Source organism: Eschrichtius robustus, chromosome 20, assembly GCF_028021215.1.
Source record: "Eschrichtius robustus isolate mEscRob2 chromosome 20, mEscRob2.pri, whole genome shotgun sequence".
Classification (NCBI taxonomy): domain Eukaryota; kingdom Metazoa; phylum Chordata; class Mammalia; order Artiodactyla; family Eschrichtiidae; genus Eschrichtius; species Eschrichtius robustus.
In genome coordinates, this window is record NC_090843.1 from 19454644 (window position 1) to 19465867 (window position 11224).

General features: G+C 55.5%; 1 protein-coding gene and 1 long non-coding RNA gene across 3 annotated transcripts in view; one reads left to right on the forward strand and one right to left on the reverse strand.

The window, feature by feature from the left end:
* Positions 1–613: 613 nt before the first annotated feature.
* LOC137754852 (uncharacterized) lies at positions 614–5605 on the reverse strand. The gene is made up of 4 exons (XR_011071934.1): positions 5404–5605; positions 4914–5070; positions 2328–2463; positions 614–1777 (listed from the first exon to the last, which is right to left on the reverse strand). It is a non-coding gene; the product is annotated as an uncharacterized lncRNA (long non-coding RNA).
* Positions 4819–11224, forward strand: part of RARA (retinoic acid receptor alpha) — a 43578-nt gene continuing 37172 nt past the window's right edge. Inside the window, exon 1 of one of the 2 annotated variants that reach the window (XM_068530760.1) lies at positions 4819–4921. The gene's annotated coding sequence lies outside the window, so the exon portion shown is untranslated. The remainder of the gene's footprint in view (positions 4922–11224) is intronic. The other variant, XM_068530761.1, reaches the window with a different exon arrangement.

Here is an 11224-nt window from a genome sequence, read left to right on the forward strand (position 1 = left end):
TTGACACCTCATTTTCCCAGTCTTCTTAGGTAAACGTATCCATATGGTTACTCAAGTCTCCCCTTTGTTCTGGGTTTGGTTTCCAGTGGCATTAAATGGCAATTTGTGACAGGGACACCAGAGGGCACCATTATAACACTGACTGCCTTGAAAGTGCAGGCATAGGGCTGGGGTAGTTTTGAGAGAAGGGGAAAAGAGAAACTTAAGTTTGCTTCATTTGGGAGGTTGCTGTACTTTTATAACTCGAGCAAATGCTTGGAATGCAAACCATGAGCGCTGTGAATGGTCTGAGAGCCAGTGACCAAGTCTGCTGCTCCCTGAGCTCTTCTGCCTCCTCCCGCCTTCCCGATATGGCTTGGGTTTGAGAACTTGATATGTGTACAAATGATCTGTTGGCCGCTGTTTCGTTCACGCTGCCCACTGTATCCTTGCAATGCGATCTGGGCTACAGCAGGTGGTATGGGATAGAAGGGCACACAGAGCCCTCTGAAATGAACACTACCCACCGGTGTGTGTAGCAGCGCATAGTCTATAGACAGAGGAGTCTGACTGTCTCACCGTCACACTCCTTTACTAGAGCATTCATTCCCTCTGAGAGCAATTTGTGAGGGGAGGACACAGTTCTATACCTAGAAGCTTGTAAAGCATCTGGGGCTATAAGGGTTAACCAGCATAATTGCAGAGATTGTCCGAAGGCTGGTGGAAAGCAGAGACTGAATGGGATTGAGAACAGATGCGAGGCTTGATTTAAATTACATTTTATTGGATGCTGCAGCCTTAAGAGACGTGACTGCCTTACAGTTTGTTTCCACACTGTGGGCAGCTGCTGTCTGTTCTGTGTCCACAGTGGGATCCTGCCCAAAAAGGAGCAGCCTCCCCACCTCGTTGTGTCGGAGGCTTGGCGCCTTCCTCTTAACTGCAGGGCTGGAGTCAGGAACGTGGTTTGCCTCGCAGTGGGGCGGCTATGCATCCTCCATGGCTCTGAGCCAAGATCGCCTTTGCAGATTCAAAGGGGCCAAATTTCTTTCCCCTCTACCGCCTTTCTCTTCCTTTCCCCTGGTATTTGGAAATCAGGTTTTCTGTGTACTGGTTTGTTAGTTTCCTTTCCTTCCATTCTCCCCACGCTGTCAATTTCTAGGTCATTGATGCTCTTAAGACTTCAGCAGTTGGAACAGGGTTGGTTCTGTCAATGATGCGTGAAGCTGCCTTAGAGTCCCTGCTTGGCTTCCGCTGCCCTTGCGGGAGCAACACCTGATGCATGTTTGTCAGCGGGGTCTTCAGTGTGATTCAGACAGCTGGAGCGGACTGAGAGGGGGAAGAAAGTCCTTTTCTCACTGAAGCTGACAGCTCTGGTGGGATTTTTAAGGGGCTGGGCTGAGCCTGTGGTTACTTGTTTTTTGCCAGGAGCATAGGCTGTTTCGCAGGGAGTAGTGGCAGAGATGCTGACCTACATTCTTCCTCTTGAAGGTGGTGGGCTGTGTGTCTGTATCCTGGTTTATTTATTTTTCTTCACAGTAGCAGATGAAGCTTCCATAGAGTGTTGGTGGGTATTGCCATGGAACGCACACAGACACAATAAAATTGGTGTGAGTTTTAACCCCAGAGCTGCAACTGACATTTCTGGCTCAGTGAAGACCTGCCTGTGGCTGGATGACTGGCAAGAGAGTGTGAGGTCCAAGCTATCCAGAGATCCAGAAAGTCGGCAGAGCTCTCTCTTTCTTCCCCTTCGTTGCTCCCTGCCTTTATTCAGTGTCCTTTTAAGATGCAGCAATAAGAACTGGGAAGGAGGAAAGAGATATGACTTGGGGCTTTTAAAAAATATCTGTGGAGAGGTTACCTTGACTACTGAGGGAGACTAAAAGAGAGAGCCGAGATGGAGATTTTATTTACATTTGTATCTGTCCCCAGCACTTCGTACAGTGCCTGAGACCTGGGAGGTATTCAATAAACTTGTTGAGGGAACAGATACATGACCAAGTAAGATGCTGCCTCGCCCTCCATCTCGGGGACAGTTCTAATCTGGAGGCAGACATTGCTCGTGCTTTTGCACCGAGGTGGAGCAGGCCGTTGTGAAAGAGGAGTGCTCCATCCTACGACATGTGTCAGCACAGCATTTATCGGCCTCACAGATGCGTTCCAATGGCTCCCTCTGATGTGGTATTTGGCTTGAGGCAACTTCCATGTCGCTCCCAGGAAGCCTTGGCTTTGGGGAGAGAGTCCACCTACAGACTGGGAAGAGGGGGTGCCTGTCTGGAGGCTCCCTAATGTCCCTAGAGATGGGCCAGAAGCTGTGCCTCTAGTTGGCAAGGGATCGGGGAGGAACCCACCTCTGATGTCCCACTTTTTAACTTCTGGGGAAAGATGTGACCTCCGGTTCCTCCCGAAAAGATCAGGTGCCCTCGAAGACATTTCTGTCTTAAGCTACGAACAGCAGCAGGTCTCCGTCTCCCAGAAGAGGTGGTTCTGTAGGGGAAGAAGTCTTGCCCTCTGGCCTCCGCTTGATTTCAACCCCAGCCCGAGGCGCTGGCAGGAGAAGCTAATTGGGTGCAAGGGGCCTGGGTGAAGGCTGTCTGAAGACTGGCGAGAGGAGAGAGCTGGCTCTTTTTTAAAAAAGCTCTAATTGAGTTCTGAATCAGCCTGGCTCCCTTTGATCCCTCCTCTGTTTCCCACACTGCCTGAAAGAGCTAGATCAGCACTTTATAACAAGGGTGCGCCTGCTCCCCACACCCACCCACCCCCCGCGCTCTCTGCTGCCGCCATCCACTGCTTGTCTCCTTCAGTTAAGATAATGAAGATAAAAAAAAAAAAAAAAAAGATAATGAAGATGCTGAGAGATAAAATGTGTATTTAATAAGGGTGGGGGGAGGGAGGCGGGAAGGGGCAGCCGGGGCCTTCCCTAGTTTGGGGCCCCGCCAAGACTCAAGCTGAAGGCGCTGAAGGCGAAGCCAGAGTAGGACTTGGCCCCAGGGTGTAGGGGTTTCTGGGCCCCGATCCCGCTGACTTCACTGCCTGCTGCTTGCCCTAAATTCCCCCACCTCCACCCTCTCAGCCCCACACTCCTTTCTTTCCTCCCTGCTCGCTCCCAGTGGCAAAAAGGGAGTCTTGCTTCAACCTTATTTTCAGCTGGTAGCTTGGCCTTTGGTGCTGTGCCCCCCACCTCAGAGTCAGCTGCAAGGTCGGGCTAGGGCAGCCCCTCCAGCCTGGGCCTGTTGAAGCTGTGGGTACGGGGCGGGGTCGGAGGGTGGTGAAAAAAGCTGGAGTTAATGAAGACCAGCTGTAGCCTGGGTTCTGCCCACAGTTAGCTGCAGGCCAGCCTTTGGTGGTGGTTGGAGGGATGGAGGTGTGTGACCTCCATCCCTGGGCACAAGGATATCCTGTGGCAGCTGAGGCTTGCGCTGCTCTGTGAGCGTGGCTTTATCCTTAGGTTGTAAGAGAGTAGTCTGTTTCCCTCTTCCTCTACTCCTCCCCTCCCCAAATGACACTCAGCCCTTATTGAGCTTTATAACTGTAGTGGTGGCCCAGCTGAGATTTGAATATCTCCAGGCTCTTCTGTAAACACTCATTAACTGCCTGGGAAGAACCGAGAGCCCTGTTTAACAGCTGGGAGAGAACTGAGGCAGATTAGGGTGAAAGGCTTGACCTGAGCTCACCCCATGGACTCCACCCCGGGGCCCTCCAAACTTCCCGTCCAGCTCCTTTCCCCAGTTCCTGCCAGACAGATGAAGAGGTGGAGGCAGAGCTGCTGCCCTCTCCCCTTCTAGGAAGAGGCCATGCCCTCTCCCTTCCCTTGACTCTGTCCCTGACTTCCCCTGGCCCTTCACCCCATGACATTTTCCCTGCCCTGCTGCTGGGGATATGTGCAACCCTCCTTGCAAAATGTTCTCCCCCTAGCCCTCTGCAGCCTTCCCATCCACCTTTCCCTGGCCCACCTGGCCCACCAACCCTGAGTTCTCCCTTTGGAGAAGGTGGGCTATCCTAAACGGGGTCTGTAACCTTGAAGTTGATCTAATTGTGCATAAGAGGCCCTCTGCCCCCCTATATTTATCCTAAGTCGTACCTGGGAAAATATTCTTTCTTTTACGTATTCATTCTAGTAAAGTCTCAGGATCCTATTAAGGGCTGGGTAGGGGCCCGAGTTGACCCCTAGGTTCTGCATCCCCTTCGTTCACTGACAATTGCCATTTCTGCTAATGGTTGTAACCCAAAGTCCCCCAGCCCCACCTGTTTATACTCTCACCTGGCTCCGTGTATCTGCACACACTCCCAGATCTAAGGATATAAAACTGCCAGTTTCCAACTGCTATCCAAGTCATACTGCTCTTTTTACTTGCTGGAAATCAGGACTTTTTTTTCCCCCTTGGCGTGGCCTTCTAGGCAGTTAGGAATAGTGGGGGAGAGATGGGGAGACTGTGCTCTGTCTAGGAGGGGGAGGGTAGAAGTGAGCTCCCGTCCAAAATGAACGCCCCCTTCCCCAAATTCTCAATAGCCAAGCTACTTGGGAGTGATTAGGAAAGCCATCTTAACCCCAGCTTCAGTCCCAAAGCCCAAATTCATCTGGTCAGGGCAGGCAGAAGAAATGTCTTCTCCTGTCCCATAATATCCTCAGCTAAAATCAGCCATGTGCTGTGTATTTGACACTGGGGACTCTTGCTGTCCCAGCCCATGACTCAGACCTCGTCTTTCTCCAGTGAGTTCTTTCTGCCCCATCAGTTCAGCTCTGCATCCGCTGACCCAGTCAGGGACGGTGGGAGAGGGTGGGGAGAGCCTCCTGGTTGGAGAGTGGGCTTTAGGACCCAACGGGAACCCGCGCCTCTTGCAGCAGCCTAACCCAGAAGCAGGGGGGAATCCTGAATCGAGCTGAGAGGGCTTCCCCAGTTCTCCTGGGAACCCCATCGCCCCCCGCCGGCACGCACCTGAGCAGGTAGGACCACGCACACCCCTTCCCAATTCTCCGTCGGCCGCCTTCCGCCTGGCTTCTCCGCTTCTGATCTGGTCTTTTCCCTCTCGGCAGTTCAGGCTTTCCCCATGCCTCCTCCCCCACGGCTCGCTGTAGTGCAGGGAGGTGGGAGCCTGGGAACAGAAGGGTGTCTGGAAGCTCAGAGCCCCTGCGCCCTCCGGCGCCCTTGCTGCACGCCCCTCGAGGCATTCCCGTTCTCTAGCTAAGAATGGCAAGTGAGGGAAGGTCTGCCCAGGCCCCAGCCCCTGCACCCTCCTTTGCAGTATTGCCTAATCCCCCTTCCCCCACCTCACCTCGAGGGGAGAATTGGCAGAGCTGGGGTAACAGAGAGCCGGACAGGGAGCCAGACGGGGACCCGAGACTCCCTGGGAGATTTCTCTCTTGTTTCCTCTCTGCCCACCCCCAGCCCTAAGAGCTCAGGACTTTGCCCCCCACTCCCTACTCACCTTGTAGAACCAGTGCCTCCTTCCAGGCTCATTGCACATTTGAGTGGCCAAAGGCTTTGCTGGAGGGTAGTGGAGGTTGTGAACAATTCTGTGTGTGTGTGTGTGTGTGTGTGTGTGTGTGTGTGGGTGTGTGTGACCTTTTTCTCTGGGGAAAGTTCTTTCAGGTTAAAGAGCTGTCTTTCCCATCTCTGCCAACACCTCAACCCCTATGAAAAGCACCCCCCCGCACCGTGTGTGTGTGTGTGTGTATGTGTGTGTGTGTGTGTGTGTGTGTACCATATGGTTGTAAGATCTATAATCTTAGGATGGAGGTGGCTGGGTGCGTTGAGACATCCCAGAGCGTGGCCCAGGCCAGAACAAACTCAGCCCAGATGGCTGGGGAAGGGGGTGTGGACCAGATCAGGGAGGCCGCCCAGCCATGCCAGCTCCCTGGGCTCCTTGGCTTTCAGAGCTCAGGCTCCTGGTGTTACCCCAAAGCTTCTGCCCTCCTGCAGGCTCTCTGGGAGAGGGTTGGATGATACCTACTGTTTACAGTGACTTGTTTGTCCCTCTCATTGGGGGCTGACAGGCCTTGTTCTCTGAAGATCTAGGGCATCTCATTCTGGCTTGGTGGGTTTGCAGGAGGGGTGTATGGCTTGTCGGGGTAACCGTGTTTGTAAGTGTGGGTGTTGCCTCTGGGCGTAGCAGACTGGGGTGGGGAGCAATGGAAGAGACGGGTCACATTTTGAGGGAACCCCTCTAGCTCTCTGTGCGGTAGGTGAGTGGCACATCCCTATCTGGTAACTCTGTCTGGTGTGGGGTGTGTTCTGTATCCCTCCATGACTCCTCAGATCCCCGAAGGGTTGGTTTTAGAGGAAAACTTGGATAATGGCGTGACTTCATTCTGCTCTTGACCCAGGAAGGGAAGTAAATTCTGAGTGTGAGCAGTGGACTGAGAATCAGGCCTGAATGAGAGACGCAGCTCGCTCTTTTAACCATGTGCGTTTATACAGCTCTCTAAGCCTCTGGTTTCTCCATTTATAAAAATGGCTATTAGTAACAAGACCCGCTTGCCTAATAGAGATATGGCCATAAAGACCTCATAAAGCAGTGTATCCTACAGCCCAGTGCAAATGGTAGTAATGGCGGGGGCGGGGGGCGGTTTCTAGGATGGGATTCTCTTTCTAATCTAGGTCATCTCTCCGCCTTCAGTTCCCTTCCCCCATCCTTGCCCATCTGGGGGATGGAGGAACCAGACAGGCTTTTGCCCCAGGGGCTGCAGAATTCCCCTAACGTAGGTTGTAGCCGGCCACCAGCTCTCGTCCTCTGGGGCTCCACACCTTCTCCCCTGAGCCCCGTCTCCACCTTCCTCCTGTCATCCCTGCTCAGCGTCCTTGTCCCTGTCTCTCCCCTGCCCAGTGGCCTCCTTGTCCGGCTCACTGGGCAGGAGCCCTAATCGGATTCGACAGCTGAGATATGTGTGGCGGCTGAGAGCAGGCAGGAGGGAAGCCAGTGGGAGGATGGGATGAGGGCTGCCCCTGGCACTGCCCAGGCCTCCTAGGCACCACCTTGGGCCTGCTGACTCCTGGCTTGGCTTGGCCCCAGGGAAGGGGTGCCAGGGGAAGCTCAGGAACGAACAGGCTGGGGTGTGGAGACAAGGGAAGTGGAGAACACACCTAGGACCCCAGGACCTCTTTGATATTTAGTGCCCTTAACCTCAGCATTTCGCACTCTGACCAGGAGGAGAGGAGAGTAGGTGAGAGACCGGCTGGCCCGGCCCCCTCCCCATCCCCAGGGCTCTGCTTTCTTCTCTCTTCTTGTTCAGAAATGTGTTCGCCTGCCCCATCCAGCCCCTCTGGCCAGTTCCTCCTGAAGGGTCACATCTGGGAGCTGCTGGGGCACCATGTGTCTGCCTCACTCTGGGCTGTTTCCTCCACTCCAAGGTATTTCTCTCATTCACTCTCTGGGCCGGGCGCCAGGACTCCTGGGTTTCCCGCCTGCCTCATGGTGCAGGGCTGCTCTGCAGGCCTCCAGAGAATCGCTAAGCTGGTTTCCTTCCTCCTGCGTGGGGAGGGCCTTCTCCCGGGGCTGGGAGGTGTCAGAAATCCCAGGTGGGTTCGGGGTGGGGGCACTGGAGCCCCTGGTGCCCCAGCACCCCGGCTCCTCCCTCCTAACCTCTGACTCAGCTTCAGGGCAGCATCTGCCCAGCCTGGCAGGCATGGCCTCTTCTTGCCTCCAGGCTTCCATCTTTACGTGTGGGAGCCAAGATCTAGCCTCTTGAGCTTTTTTCCCATGGTATCTGGGGGGGAGGCTACCGAAACCCCTCTGTCTGCACCCACATGTTTGGGGGAGCAGGGGATTAGCGTAATTGAGGCTGGGGCACTATTTTGTCTTCCTTCCAGCTGGGCCAGGATGAAGAAAACCAGCACAAACTTCCCCACACCAATTCCCTCTGCCCTCAAAAGACCAGTCAGTGGAGCCAGGCCCTGCCCTCTCGGTGCCCACAATGTGGTTGGCACTGATTTGTCAGAAATTGGGAAGGTTTCCCTCTAGACCGCTGGCCTCCTCCCTCCTCCTCCCGCGGGGTAAGGACAGCTCTCTGATTGTAGGCACTCCTGGGCAGGCCTCCCCCTAGAGAAGGGGTGTGGGATGCCCCCGAGATGGCCAAGTTGGCACTAGCCCCAGGCTGGAGGGCTGGACCTGATTTGGGGCTGGGAGTTTGTGGGGGAGAGCAGGACATGGGCCTCCCTGCCCCCTCATTTCCTGCTCTTTGGGCAGCTGTGGGCGAGAAAGGCTGCAGGGACTATTTTTAGTTGGTCTGTCCCCTGGCAGGAGGGACGTGCAGAAAAGCACGGGGCAGGCAGAGGGGCTGGCCAAGGTGAGGGTAAGCAGGCGGGTGGAGTGAGGCAGGGCCAGAGGGGCAGCCGACGGAGCAAAGATGCGTGGCGGGCAGGGGTAGGACCTTGAGAGGGGGAGAGGGTCCTGACCTGGTAGATGGGCTGGACTGGGCCAGGGAGTCCTGGGGACTCCTCAGGGCTCTCTCTGTCCAAATAGACTCCGAACCAGAAGGGGCTTTAGAGGCGCCTGGACCATCCCTCCCCCTTACAGAGGGTGAGACTGAGGGCATGTGACTTGCCCTAGGACCTTCAACCGGTCGGTCCTTGGCTGCATTGGAACCCCAGCCCAGGCCCCTCGCACTGTTTGTTTTTCTCTTGTCATGGTCTCTCCCCTCCTGCAGCAAGGGCTGGGTTCCTGGTTTGTTTCCCTCTCTGCTTGTTTACACAGGGTCTCCGGTAAACCCCAGCTGGGTGTGTTCATAAGTCTCCACCATGCGGAGAGAGTCTGTGTCCAGGCTGGAAGGAGGTCAGGGCTGGGGTTTGTTTAGGTGGCCTGTGGCCACTGATGTGAATCAAGGTGCTGGGCAGGTTCCAAAAGTCTCACAGGCTGGCGAGCCGGGAGCTTGGAGACCCCTTTGAGAAGGGGCATCTCGGTCTAACTCCGTTTTAGAGACCCAGAGAGGGCTGGGGGTTGTGCCTACAGTCCTAGGATGAGTTAGGGACAGAACAACTTTCTAGGATGCAGCTTTCCAGACTCTCCAGAGCCTTTTGTGAGCGCCCATCCTGCAGTGCCTAGGTCAAGGTGGTTGTTTGCCAATCACCCTCAACAAAGGAAGGGAGTAGGAGCGGGGAGATTGCTATTGGCTTCTAATCGCAGTCAGAAGTGAGCCCTTCTGAGGCCTAGAGGCAGAGGCAGCTGGTTGGAGGTGTAGGGGAAGAGAGTTCAGTGCAGAAACATGGTTCCTCAGAATTCAGCCTCATCCCCAGGGCCACCACGTTGCACAGCTGCAGGGGGCGCCATTCCATAGACCAGGGTATGAATGGCACCCTCTCTCTCTCGAGTTGTTCAGAGCCCTGCCTGTGTAGCCAAAGATGGTGCTCCTGTCCCCCACCTTCTTTCTTTGAATCAGCTTCAGATCCTGCTGGAAGGAGGTGTCCCAGACAGGCTTGACTCCAACTCCCACTCCCCACCCTCCCTCCTGCCACTCGATGGCTCCTATTCCCTGCCACCCACCTCCTCCTCAGCAAGCCGGTCTCAGTGGGCCACAGATTGGGCGCAGGGGCCCCTCCCCCCTCTCCGCTCAGTTTCTATGTCTCTGGGGGGCTTATTTATCATCCCCCCCCCCATCAGGCCGGCTGCAGTGTATGAGAAATCAATAGTGCAAATGGATTGAGGTTGTTCAGCCGGTCGGCTCCTCTTGGGCCCCATCAACTCTCCCAGGACTTGGGGAGTTACTCAGTCTACTTCTGGCTCAACATACGCAGAGATACACACATCTAGTGGTTGTAGCCTGGGCACCGAGCACGGGAATTATTCTTTCTGTCCATCGCTGTCTTCTCTCTCATTCTCTCTCTCTCCCTCTCTCTCATATACTGGGCTGGTCTTAGCATGACAAATACCCTTGAACATTTATTGTTTTCTAGCTTGGGTGGAGTCCACTGCCAGCCAGAGGTGGGAGGGGAGCAGGTGGGTGAGGCAGGCTGTGCCCAGGGAGGAGGACGAGCTGGGGAAGGGATTGGGTGGCAGCCCACCCCATCAGCCTCTGGTAACTCGATCCCTGCACCCCACCCTCCCGATTCCCCTCCTGCTGAACAACTTCAGCAGCTGCTGGCAGAAGCAGGGCTGGCAGAAGTGTGTATGAGTGCATGTGTGTATTTGGGGGGGGCGGGTGGTGGTGAGAGGGGCTGTGGCGGCAGGAGGTGTTGCCAAGGCATGTTAAAGGAGACTCACAGCCTGGGTACAACTTGGGTGGCAGGCGGAGGCGGGGCTGGGAGAGTGGGTGGTGAGTGATGGGCAAGGGGCAGGCTTCAGGGGAGAGGCAGAGCAGCCCAGGGGGTCTCACAAAACTTGTCTGCACTGGAGCAGGGCCTGGCGTGGTGGGGGTGAGCAGTGGGGAGGGGGCAGGGGCGGGTAAAGCCATGGCTTGCCCCAGGATGCCTGTAATGCACATAACCATGGAGGACACAGCCTGCCCCTGTCCCCAATCCCTGGGCTGTGCCTTCTGGGTATCACAGTCTCGGTGACTAAGTCACTTCTGTCCTGGGGCTGGCAAGGTGCCAGGCTCAGCTCTTCTCGGTAGGTGAGTCACTGCCCTGGCATCTCCCCCGGATGCAGCTGAGTCACTGGCCATGCCTGCTGGGCAGGTGGGCATCGCGCTTGGGGGTGGGGTTGGGGGCTATGTGTGTAGCCCCCAGCATCTTCTCTGATCTCTCTCTGGCATGTCCTGGCCCCACCCACAACTCTGCAGAGCCAGGCAAGGCTGGTGTTTCTTCCATATGCTCTGCTGAGAGGGTAAAGGAAGAGGGAGCAGGGTACTGCGTGGAAATGTATTTCGTTCAGAGTAAATGGGAGGGCGTGTGAGGAGGGGATTGTGGGTTTGAATCTTAGGTCTGCCATTGACAAGCTGTATGACCTTGAGCAAGGCAGTTCCCTGGTGGAGCCTCAATGTCCTCATCTGTACAATGGAAGCAGGAGCCCTGCCCTAGATGACCCTCCAGGACTGTAAGAATCAGATGTACGGAGCCATGAGGGGGCTTTGGGAATGAGCTGGGTGGCTGGGGAAGGGGACAGGAGTCTGTTGGGGTCGGTTCGGGTTCCAGCAGACACCTCCACCCCACCTGCGTCCAGATGGTCAAAGTTTCCCATCCTCTGTTCCCATTACCAATGATGCTATTCTTCAGGAGTTCCCCACAGGCCATGAAAGGGAGGCCTTGTTTTGGGGGAAGTGTGGGCTCTCCCGGCGTGTTTCACAGCTGTTTTGTATCTCCTTTGTCTGTGTGGGGGG